The 12,527-nt window shown below is 40.8% G+C and overlaps 1 long non-coding RNA gene across 1 annotated transcript; it reads right to left on the reverse strand.

Moving 5' to 3' along the window:
- Nucleotides 1–1,462: 1,462 nt before the first annotated feature.
- On the reverse strand, nucleotides 1,463–12,308 carry LOC107215904. Its single transcript, XR_001525290.3, has 3 exons — nucleotides 9,443–12,308; nucleotides 6,824–8,167; nucleotides 1,463–6,056 (listed from the first exon to the last, which is right to left on the reverse strand). It is a non-coding gene; the product is annotated as an uncharacterized LOC107215904 (long non-coding RNA).
- Between the last annotated feature and the right edge of the window lie 219 nt (nucleotides 12,309–12,527).

Below are 12,527 nucleotides of genomic sequence, written 5' to 3' on the forward strand. Positions count from 1 at the left end.
GTTCTGAAACAGTTGGGTGGACGCAGATGCTCTGCAAGGGACTGCCTTGCTTATGAGTCTCCAAACACTTTCCTGGTTACTGAATGTACTTTATGTCTTCATTTATTGGTTACTTTGCATTTTCAGCAAAACAATTTGAGTTGGTACAAGCAATTCCCTCTCCCCACCTCCCACACTGGTGAAAATACCTCCCTTTTGGTCAGAGAGCAGTGAAGTCTGTCTTTCATCACCCGGTGGGTTTTTTTGCAGATTTGCCAGTCTTCTTGTGATGGACATTCAGCTTACTTGATTTTCTATACAAAAGTGGAACATTTTTTTTAAAGTGTGACTTGACAGGGGCTGGGAAACTCAGCTGTCTGTGTACTCCTGGCCAGAGCATTGCAGTGCGCTGAGTACTGGGGGATGAAGGACCATCTGCTTGGCTTAAAAGCAGCTTCTTGTGGGAGATGCTTTAGTTCTGACCAGGGATGTAGATTTTGATAATAGGAGTGTTGAGAGTGGCACCTTGAGAAACATAGGAACTTTCTTCCAGTTGGAGCAGACCTAATAGCCTCCAAGATGCTAGAGGAAGTTTCTTTGGAATCCAGAAAAGATTCTGTGGGGCTTCTTGAGTGCTCACAGTTGCTGGATTTGGGCAAGACTGGAGGGGAAAAAAATAGTTTTCTGTCATGCACTTTTCCTCCAAGAAGACATGACATTTGTGGTCAAGCAACTCTACTTTGTTGATCTCACATAGTGCATTTTGGTTTCTATTTAGAAGTTATTTTATCTGACAAATAAATATCTACAGCAGAATAAATAGGTCTCTATTAGTTAGAAGTTAGTAAAATACTAACTTCTTGATTAAAAGCCCATAGACATCTATGGTCCATCTTGCTGTCATGAAAGGGTAGAGCACATTTACCTTAAGTCTCGTGCTGGGTCTTGTTGAGCTGCTCCTTAGTGTTTCTTAACTGAGACCACAGGCAGAAAATGGGAAAAATTACAGAGCTGTTTGCAGCCTCGGAAACTGGCAACATGGACCTGGATTCTGACTCTACACTGAGGCTCAACTTCAGATAATTACAGGTGTAGCTGCCAATAAGCTGAGGCACATTTTCTCACTCTTTGCAGCTATTTTGGTCCTTAAAAGTACAACCAATTTCTTTCTCCTGCTTTAGTTACAAGCATGAAAACAGTATTTGTGGTAAAAACCCCCTCCAAACCATTAAAAACTGTGGTATGGGTTTTATAAATTCAGAGACAAACTAGCTGGCTGCTTAGACAATTGGTACAATCACAAGCTCCCATAATAAGAATATTTAAATAAAAAGATATAACAATAATTTTTAACTTTGTTGGAAAGGCAAATAATGTATTAATTTTGATCTCTAAAATAGACAAAACCTTTCTTTCCCTCCTATGTTTGTTAAGTTAATCTGGTTAAAAGCTGTCCTATAAAATGCCTTAGCTTTCCCCCTGTCATCTCAAAGTCTTCACCCTGAAAGCATGTCTGTATGTGCTAAACTTCACACAGCCTGAGTATTCCTTTTGAGTTCAGTGGATTAATTCAGAGACCACAATGTTAGCATGCATCACTTGCAGGATTGAGGCACAGGCTAACAGGAAACAATTTCATGATGGAGCACTGCAGACTTTTAAAATGAACTGTTGAGAAAGAGCCAAACTGTGTAATTTTTTACTGAGGCCATCAAAAAGTTTGGTCCACGGACAAACAGATTTTACTTTCACTTGAGGGTGTTTGAACAATACAATAGGCAGAAATCAACTACAATGACTATCTACTACAAATCCTATCTAAACAGTAGAATTTTAATACTTTTAGATTGTCACTGTCAAAATTTATCTAGCATTCTTTTCTCATTACACTGTATTAGTTTCTTAAATATGCTTTATTAGTTTCATATAATGCAGAAACATAAGTGTTCACTGAGTATTTCCCTCTCTAGACAGTGATGTGTGCATTTAAAAAACAAGTAAGATACTTCACAGTAGTTTTCCAAGAACTCTATTGGAAGAGAGGGAGATGATGTTTCTTTTTTCTTCTCAGAAAAAATAGGAAGAGACTGACTTCTTAGTGATCTTGACAGCCCAGTCTGAGAATTCACAATATTTGTGAAGAATTAGATGCAAAAATACTAAATTTATTTCTTTCTCTTCTTATGGTGATGAGAACTAGTGATCTACCCATTTTGTGCTGCTGTTGGACATGATCTGATGGAGATGTGCTCAGTGAATGTGCTGTTAGCACTGAGCATATCTTGGAATCAGATTCTTGGACTAGGGCTACAGTTGGACTGGTTGTTACTCTAGCTCAGCATCCTGCAGGGATGCACCTGATAAAATGCATGACAGCAGGTGTGAGAAACCTTGCAGCAGGAACCTGTGACATAGCTAACTTTGAGGAGCTTTTCTTTGCTTTCCTGGGTATGAGAGATTTTCCTTGAAGTTACTGAGACTGTGTACTGCCTCTCCTGTAGCATTTTGTAACCGGTGCCAGAGTTACGTCTGCCAGCAGCTCCAGCTCTGGGAAATGCTCTTTCTCCACCTCATATTTCACCTGAGCCTGCAGTACAGGACAGAAGTCTTGAACTGGAAAATGGTGCACATAATAATTTTGTAGTTTTATTGGTATGAAGATTGAAAACGAGTCCCTGTCCAGCATGTTCAAGCATCACACAATCACTGTATCTCAGGAGGGCTGAGATTGGAAAGGGCCTCTGGAAAAGGTACAGTCCAACCTCCACCCCAGCTTCCAGCAGGGTCAGTCATACCATGGCCATGGTCATTGCCCAGGGCCATGTCCAAAGGTTTGTGTATCTACAAGAATGGATATGCTACAACCATTCTTGGCAACCAGTGTTTTATCACTGTCACAGTAAAATATTTTTGCTTATGTAGGAGTGGAATTTTTTATATTTCAGTTTGTGCCTATTGTTTTTTGTGCTGTCACTGGGCCCTGCTCTGGAGTCTGGATATGTCTCCACTCTCTCCCATCAGGTCATATATCTCTTCAATTTAGCTATATTTTAAATATAGACAGATGTTTCTCTTTTTAAAATCGTCTGCTGAAGTGGCACAATAGTAGAAAGGATGTTTTATTGCAGTTTGCAATGAATATATATATGGTTTATTTAATCTAGTAGAGGCTACCTCTGACCCATATAACCAAGATTTGGTACTAAATTAAGAAGAATGTATTATCATATACCCGCTGAATTTAGTGTCTCTTGTGGAGGGGGCGGTATTTATCAAATTACAAACTCCATATATTGTGTCTTCTTAATGGTTCAACTTGGTGATCTGAGAGGTCTTTTCCAACCTTAATAATTCTGTGATTCTTTTACAAGGACTTTTACTCTATGAACCCTGAATATATTGATCATGTATACAAGATACAGTCTGCCGCTCCACCACATGCAGGTACGTACTTTCATAGTACAATAAAGAAAGGATCAATGTTTTTGTGATAAGGCACCAGACAATTACTGTTATTTTTTAGACAGGTTGTATCTTTCCAAAGGACAGAGATGGGGGGCAGTTGGTTAGAAAATATATTAAAATCTGTATGGTTTGGAAGGAAAATATTTCCTGTTGTTATCCAGTAAGGGATACTTTGTGCCTGTAGCTGGATCTTGATTCTGAATCCTTGTGGTAGTGCAGTGCTCACAAAGAAATTAGTAGGAAATGGGAGTGTGAAATAGAGCACGATGTGTGCAGACCTACAGCCAACAAAGTACAAATCTTGCTAACTGCACATTCTTTTGGCACTGATATATTGTAGGCAGAGAAGGTGTTGAAAATTCTAAAATTACAGTATGAGAGGCTTTTCTAGGAGGCATAAGTTTATTAGCAAGTGAGTAAACAGTGTATTGTGTTTGACACAAATAGTAAAAGACACGGTTTATCCATCAGCTCAGTGTTATAGCCTGTGTTATAGATCAGAAAAAGAGAACTAGTTGCATGTTTTGTTTTGACACGGAAAAAAGAATAAATGTGGAGGGTGCCTTGACTGTGGCCATTGCCCACAAACCTTCTCTCAAACAGCTCTATGTGGGTAAAAATACTTTGAGAACAAGAATTTTGTAGGGAAGAGCCCTTGCACATTCAACACTTAGATTTATACTGTTTCCCTTTCATGAATTCCAGCCACAATCTTTTACATCTTGTTTTTGAACCACAACAGCTAAAAAAATATATATTTTCAACCAAAAAATTGAATATTATTTCTTCAAGATACTTGCTATTAAAAAAACCCCAAAATTTAAAATAGTTAAAATGTTCACTTCTATCTCTTTGCATTAAAGAAATGTGATCATAGTGCCACAGGCCTGAGCTACAAAGGGTTTAATGAGCTGTGGGACTATCAGATCAGTGCAGAATATCTGTATATGAATTTCAGTTTCCAGCCTCCCTCAGGTATCACTTAGTGTGATTCAGATATTCATATCTAATCCTGCTTTCATCTGATCATACATAATCTCTCTGCAGCCTTCTTAACAGGGTGCTTTTTGTTAATAAGGCCTGCAAGAGGTATTTAGGAGCTGGCATCTCTCTGCCTCCAATGTAAAAATCTCAAACTTGCTGGCAACATTGAATGTGGCATTTAAGTTAATGCAAATTGGTATTTATTAGCTTGAGAGATTTTTTTTTTTTGATCTCTGATGCTGCTATGTCTACCAAAATATATGCAGTTTTTAGATCTGCAGGAGTGTGTACCTGGTGAAAATGTACCATTATATAAGCCCATGTTCCCTGCAGTACTTATTCCTGACTGCAAACCAATGAGATTGAAGTCTAACTGTCATTGCTAAGAATCTTACATCTGCTTAAATAATCAAGTGTAAACTTCACTTTTGGTTAGGTAGAATAAAAGAGTGGAAGCAACAGGTTGTGCTACCGCATAATTTATGAAGAATAAGAAATTATGTCTCCCATCTGGAAGCCATCTTCCTAAGTGCTGAATATTGTTGGTGGTTGGTTCAGAGGTCTTTCCAACTTCCAGCACTCTCAGCGACTATCCTGGACAGGGGTCCTGCAAGGAATGGCTGTCCAGGGAGTCTCAGGCAGTTTCTGCCAGGCGTAACTCTTATGAGTGGTCTTCAAATGATCAGCTCTTTTAGATGTGATTTCAGTTCTGTAGTGATCAGCTCAGATCAGCCCAGCTCCTCTCATGGGTTACCCCAGCTGTGCATAGATGAGAGATGGGAGACCGTGTAGCATTCCACAGGGTCCTTTATTGGCAGGCTGCAGCAAAGGGGTCCAGTGATGACTTCCACTGAGCTGGGCAAAAGCTGGGGTTTTTATAGGGAAGGGGAGAATCGGGAGAAGGACCAATGGTCTGAGACCAGGGTAAAATGACCAATAGTTTACAGGGAGATAACATGGGGTCCCGAAGCAGGAAGGGGTCCACAGCTTAGTCACCATGACTAAGTAGTTTTTTCTTATCTTAGGGGACAGATCTCCAAGGAGGAAGCCTGTTGGAGGACTGCCCTTCCTCCATACAATATGACTTGATTTGAATAGCCTTATGCTTTCAGTTCAGTTCATGACAAAGGAGTGAAGAGTTTGGCTATGAGTTGTGTACTGCATGTCCCTGCTGTCAGCAAGGAGGAGATTGAGCTGTATGTGACTGCTGCTGAGGACATCTTACAGACGGCATGCTCTGTGACTTCTCTACACTCTTCCCTGCAAGTATTGGAAGGATGAGGCTTCATCACCAGAAGATGATGGAGAACTGTGATGTGCTCCAAGGGAACTTTATTAGACACTGCTGGGAAACATACTCTTTTGGAGAATTTGAGAGCAAAACAAAAAAGCTTCTTGTTTCCCAGGAGAGAAACAAAGGGCTGAGAAAATGGTGGGATGAGGAAATGTTCCATGAAAGGTGGCCTTTGTCAGCAACTTTCACCTCTTGATTGATGCTGGGCGTTGGAGTTACTTACACAAACAGAACAAGCTGCATGGCATTGCACTTTGCTGACTTTAACCACAGCAGGTTTTGCCTTTTGCATGTTGTGAGCAGTTTTTGATCAGTGAATTGAGACAGATCACTCCTGTTGAAAAGTATGCAGTGAAGAAGTAAAAACATCCCGTTACAAGAACTGAATCTACTACTCAATCAGTAGTATCTGTAAATTAGTAAATTTAGAAGAATATAAATTTGCCCTGGCAGAAAGTATGCCTAGACCTGTTGTAGCAGTTAAGCACAACAGATTAGTGGTTTAATTTACTGGCAAACGTGTAGCCCATGGGTTCTAGTTTGCTCAGCCGTGGGAAAAGCCTTGGTTGTCAGTTCTTCTTCTTGCCAGGGGAGAAGTGACGACAGCTGAAGATTTATTTGTCTGTCACACTTCCCTCCTATGAATGAGGAAGGAGTCCAAAGGCACGATTAAATAAGCAGAATTACTTAGAGGAGATACGTGAAAAGACAGAGGAAACTGAGGTAGAGCTTTGCAAAAGCTAACCTAACTGGTGGAGAAAGAAACTTCCCAACAGTGACAACTATACAGAGACCAGAGAGCAGTGATAGGAGACTACTCCTGCTGGAAAAGCAAATCACTATGAGACAGCAAGAACTGAGAATAAGACAGATAGTCCTCAGAAGACCAGGAGTGTAGTTTTCTGCTGAATTCAGGATTGTGAACATAACCAGTAAAGGGAGCACTGCCATACAACCTGTCTCTTGAGGTCTTTTATGCAGCCTCTATTCGAAAATACTCAGACAGATTTTACCATATGAAAAAAAAGGCAGATGATTTGGTACAAAATACAAGCAGTTAAGATGCTTTTGTATCAAACTTTATCCTGTTTTCACACTTACCTGCTGATGTATTACAGCTATTACAGTAGTTGAAGGCTTTCTTCATAGAGTTGCATCATAGTGTCTCTTGAGTGGTGCCCTGTTACTGTGCTTATTCACTGAGCACTGCAGGTACCTGGCTGGAGTCTGCTTCCCAAGCCTTCCACAGGAAGGTCAGGACTACACAGGCAGGAAATTGGACTTTTCTGGGAAGGGAGAGCTGGTATGCAAGAACAGGCTCTTTAGAGAATCCTGAAATTAACTTCCTTTGAATCAAAGACCCAATAAATTGCACTTTTTCTCACATTCAATTGACTTCTCTGAATCAAAGCTTACCAGCATGTGTGTATATACACATTTCTAAATACAGGTGTACACACAGAAAGTACCCTTGTCCTCATACTCAGCTATCCTTTGCAGCACGCATGTATGCTCAGCACACTGTTTGAATTCACTCATTTGTATGCTGATAAGGATGGAGTAAGAAGTTGCACAGGGCAGAAGAGACATCTGCATTGGACTTGAATAAATCTTTCTAATCCAGGCTGTGAGCTACATAAGTAGTAGCAAATTAAATATTTTATTATGCAGTAAATCACTGCAAATGTTCAGAGTATTACCTTTAAGATGAGTGCAGCCCCATTCTTTTAACAACAAACTAGACATAATTTACAGTTAGTGCCATATTCTGTGGCTAGACTGTTTTTTCTTTTTGTGGCCTGGACTGACAGAAAGCCGTGTGGAGATAGATAACATTATTCTAAATCTGAGGAATTAAGCCTCGTAGGGGGTCAGACTATATTAGCTGGAGTAGTAGCAACTTGCTGAGAGTACTGACCTGAGCTCTTGTTGGCTTGGAGCAGGAAGACAACTCAATTCTGCCTGACTAAATGACACCCAGCACACAATTTAGCACTGAATCTGAAAGAACTTTCCACAACTGATTAGATGCCTTATCAAAATCTTCCCTTTGGGAAGTCTGATTTTGCAGCTTAACATTAGGATCTAAGAACAGCCCAAACATGCTCCCCTAGCTGATATACCTACTTTATGCCCACTGACACAGATCCCAGGAACCAGATGGTTGCTTATGTATTTGTTCTTACAAGTCCACTGTGAAAGACTTCATGTTCCACCTTGGCAAAGAGGGACAGAGAATTTTGTGTGGGTGATTTTACTGAGCAATCACTTGAATAGAAGGAGACACAGGGATATAACCATGCAAGCTGTAATTTTTACTGTTTTATGCTACAATAACAGGGGGTTAAAAAATAAGTTTGTGGTGTGGGACAGAAACAAGTTCTGATTTTAAATAGTATGCAGACTTCTGGACCACCTTAGTCTGAAAGATAATGAGCTGGATGGCTAGAACAAAACACAAGAAATTTTGTTCTAAGTTAAATATCTTGACATGTAAAGATATCACATACATACTTTTTCCCTGATCAGTCTGTCTGTCATAAAATTGTGCTAATATTGCACTTGTGCTAATCAGTCCCTTACTGCCTTTCCACCTCTCTTGTATACTACCTGCCTAGGAGTACCTGGACTGTCCCCTGCAGCACTGATGACAGTGCATGACTGCTGCCATGCAGCCAGTACATACAAGAGAGAGCCCAGGTGTGCCACCACTGCTGGGGCACAGGGCTCTGGTAAGCTCAGTTGTGTCCATGAAGCTGTTATGACACATGCACCTTCCCTTTCACCCTCATCTCTATCAAAGGAAATAAGACATTTCAAAACAGAGGCTCACGTGGGCTAGTGGATCAATGTAAAATCTCTTCTTTTGGTTAGAGTCTAAGAAGTATTTTCAGCCCCGCATTCTCATTCTCTCATTTTTTTCTTTTCTTTTTATTGTTTTTTTTTTTTTTTTAATATCTCTTCTGAGAGAGCTTAAGAAAGAGCCTTTAATTAGCAAGTAAATAAAGTCTCTTGCCACTAAGGAGTAGATTTAGAAGATCCCTCTAATTACTGGAACCAGATTGATTGCAAATACCAGTTTGCTACCTGTTCCAGTGAAATGAGGTTCTTGTAAAATGTTACAAAAAGCTTTCATTTGCATCATCCCTCCACTCCAGCCAATGTTGCGATTACATAAAGGGAGGACTTGTTTAATTCCATATGTTCATGTAGTTCAGTTGTTTGAACTGGAGAGGCAGAAGAAATTGGATTCACATGACAGCTCATGAAGTGGTATTCTCACAGCTGATTTCTTGTCGTGCAACTAATGTCTCACAGTGTGTCTTGGAAGTCCAACTGAACAAGTTAGAAGTTGACCAAGAACTTTGTTAGATCAAGTGAATTCTCTAAGTCAAGGTTTATAAATACTTTGGAGAACTTTCTTACTGACATTTTTCTAGAACTCCTACTGAGCTGTTTTTCCTGTCTAACAGAATTACAGAATCATTTATGTTAGTAAAGACCTCTGAGATTATTGAGTCCAACCTTGTCAACTAGATTGACAGTAAGTGCCACATCCAGTCATTTCTTGAATACAAATCTTCCAAGTAATCACTGAGAGCTCCCAATCTATTGCTGTTTTCCTCCCATGCTTTGCCCCCACTACTTCAATATATAAAATTATGTTAATTCCCTTAATGCCCATCCTTTTTGGAATCATCTGGTTTAAATTTACCTTACCTGCTTAGCATGAAACAAGTCTTCTCTGCCTGACTGCATGAGGAAGTCACAAGTCATTAACAGCTGTGTTAAACTACACGGTGGGAATAAACAATCTCCCTACAATGATATGTCTTGCTAAGGTGGGAAAAAAAATATACTGAATGCTGCAAACTAAGAATGATGATTGATCTTGGAGATAGCTGAAGGACTTTGCCCTGTCCCAAAAATAATTTACAGTTGCCTGGAGAAAGTCCAAACTAATATAAAATACTTTCATTTGAAACATCAGCTCCCCTCCAGAAGCAGCTTCACTGGAGTTGCTTGCTCTCAATGCCAGAAGGTATTGTTAGAACAGGTTTGACCAGTTACTGCAATTCAGAGAACTGTTTAAATAGTTATATACTAATGTTGCTGGATAAATCTGTGTGAAAGTACCCCTATTGCTTCAGTCACCACCAGTTTTCTAAGATCAACCAAGATTTTCTGGTAAGATAATTCTGATCCAAGAATTACTGAGCAGCATTGGTGCCTGAGTTTACCCCAAACACTGTGTCAGCAGCAGTAGTGCCCAAATTCCCAGCTCTACAAGTATGAGATTGAGAACTACTAAGGGAGCAGGAAGAAACTGTTTAACTGAAACAGGTCGGGAAGAATACGAGATCCTGTGGCTCTTCCTGCAGGAGAATGTTCTCCTGCTCTTTCTCTTTCTCTTGCTTCAAAGTGTGCATCAATCAGCTCTGCTTTTAGTTGTAATTTCAAAACAGCTAGGTAATGAGCTGTGGAGAAGGCTTTCAGCTCTTAGTAATGACCAAATTATAGAAGGAAGGGATAGAGAGGATCAATAGCTATTGATCAGGAGCAATTCACAGAAAGAGAGGGAAGCAGTGTGGAGGTATTCAGTAGTAGGAGGAGAACAACAGAAAAGATCCAGTCCTACTGGGGTTAACAGTTCCAGCATCTCTATTATCAAATACAACAAAAGAAAAATGTAATCTGTTATTATTGTAATACCATATGTCAATATTTATCACCTCACAGCATGCAGATGTTTCAACCTATGCCCAGAGCAAGATGTCCAGCATAAGAAACAAGAATACAAGTGTTTTCAGATGTCAGAGCATAAGTAAAGAGTGGAAAGATCAAGTGGAGTTACATTTCAGGGGCTCTGCTGTTATAGTGCTCTGGAGGAATTACAGACATCAGGCTATCGCTATTGCTTCTCAAGTGCTTATTATGATGCCTACTGATGTATTTCTGGTTCTTTTATTCCTCTTTACTGGAGAATATCATGGGAATGTTCTATTTTCCTTCTTTCTCCAAAATATGCTCAGAATCAAACAGACTGAAAGCAGATCAGTGGATACATCACCGTCTTACTTGGCCTACCAGCCAGGTATTGGCAATGACATCTGTCTGATTTTATCTCACAGATCACTTCAACAAGCACTTGAGGTCCTAATATATTATTCCAGGCTTCATATTGCAGAGATTGATGTGCACTTTAGTCTCAAAGGAGTAATGATCAAGTTTTCACTGGAGGAATGTGCTGGTTTTGTATTAATTGATTTTTTTGGTGAGGAGGAAATGAGTCAACCACGGAAGTGATTTTCTAAGAGATACTGCTAAGAGCTTCCTCTGTGCCCGGCAAAAACCAATTGCTAGTTGTCTCTGAGAATAGGCATGCTGATGACCCAATTAAGGAGCTGAACACGCCTCTCTGAGGTTCACATTTTAAACCAAACAAGCCTAGAAAAAGCTCTCTTCCTTCCGGCTTTTGAAGAGAGGAGTTCCCTGCCGCGGCCTGGTGGTGCTGGGCCGTCCTCAGCCGCTACCATGCTGCCAACACGCATCCCAGCCCGCGCTGAGCTGGGGTCTGCCGGGCCCGGGAGCAGCTCTGGGCTGGGCTGGGCCACAGCATGGGCTCCTGAGCGTCTGCCTGGCCATTTCCTGCTGCCACTGGGTTCCCACACAGCCCCTCAGCGTGGCCGCTGGAATCATGCTGAAAAGAGCCGTCCGGGTACCACAGGAGGCTATGCAGCCGAAATCAATGCTGCCAGCCTCCAAGGCCGCTCCCAGTGGGAATCACAGGAGCAACTGCGAGAGGCCAGTCCCTCATGCAAGGCTTAGGTAAGATTAACTCTTTTAGTGCATAGATGACACCTGTAGACCTCAGTCCTCTCTAGAGTGAGAGAATGGAATGACTGAAGACTGGTAGAGAACAGCATGAAGACGTGAAGGTCAGTGAAGAAGGAGTCAAGTCCCAGATGGGAAGAGAATGAGGAGATTAGTCTTGGGCTGAAATTCTCTTGTAAGACTAGGCTGAAGATATGATCAATACATCAGACTTTTTTCCCTGTAACTCATGGAATGCATTTTGAGGGACTATAGTTCTAACCACAGCCATGAACAGAGGCACCCACACTGAAGCATATGTTGGAGTAGGTGTGATCCAAATGAGAAGTTTGAATAGAGAGAGGTAAAGGTGATGAAGACCGTTTGCTCCCAGGGAAGAAGAAGAAGAAGACCTCTGTTATTGGAGTTGAAGATAATCTCAGAGATAGATGAAGAGAACCTTTGTTTTTGAACAGCACATCCTTAAAATAGCACCCCAATAAGCTGGCATGGCCCATGAATGCAGCTGTGGGAAGGCTGAAAAAAGATGGGAGAAACTTCACCATTGCAGATTTCCAGGTGGCTGCAGTTCATGGAAATGAAAAGCCTCAAGAGACCTGTTTCTTGTGGAGAAGTCTCCATGGAATGGCAAGAGAGACTCCTCTCCCTAAGAGAACTGAAGAAAGACTATTCTAGAGGTGGTCCCAGGTTTTGTCTCTTTACATTGTCAGTAGGAAAGAAAAGAAAGTGTGGGGGGAGGAGAGGTGTTCTGAAGGTTTATTCTGATTTCTTACATTGTTTTCTTTTAATTTTTTAAATAAAGTTTTCTGTATACCTTTTAAAGTTTGAGCCTGCTTTGCTCTCTGCTTAATCCTATCTCAGAGCAGAAAATGAGTCAGTGATTCTAGTAGGTGCACTGGCATTTGGCCAGCACAAAACCCACTGTATCTAATTGGTGCATTGGCTGGGAAATCTCAGATTGGCAAACCAA

This window comes from Parus major, chromosome Z, assembly GCF_001522545.3.
Source record: "Parus major isolate Abel chromosome Z, Parus_major1.1, whole genome shotgun sequence".
Lineage (NCBI taxonomy): Eukaryota > Metazoa > Chordata > Aves > Passeriformes > Paridae > Parus > Parus major.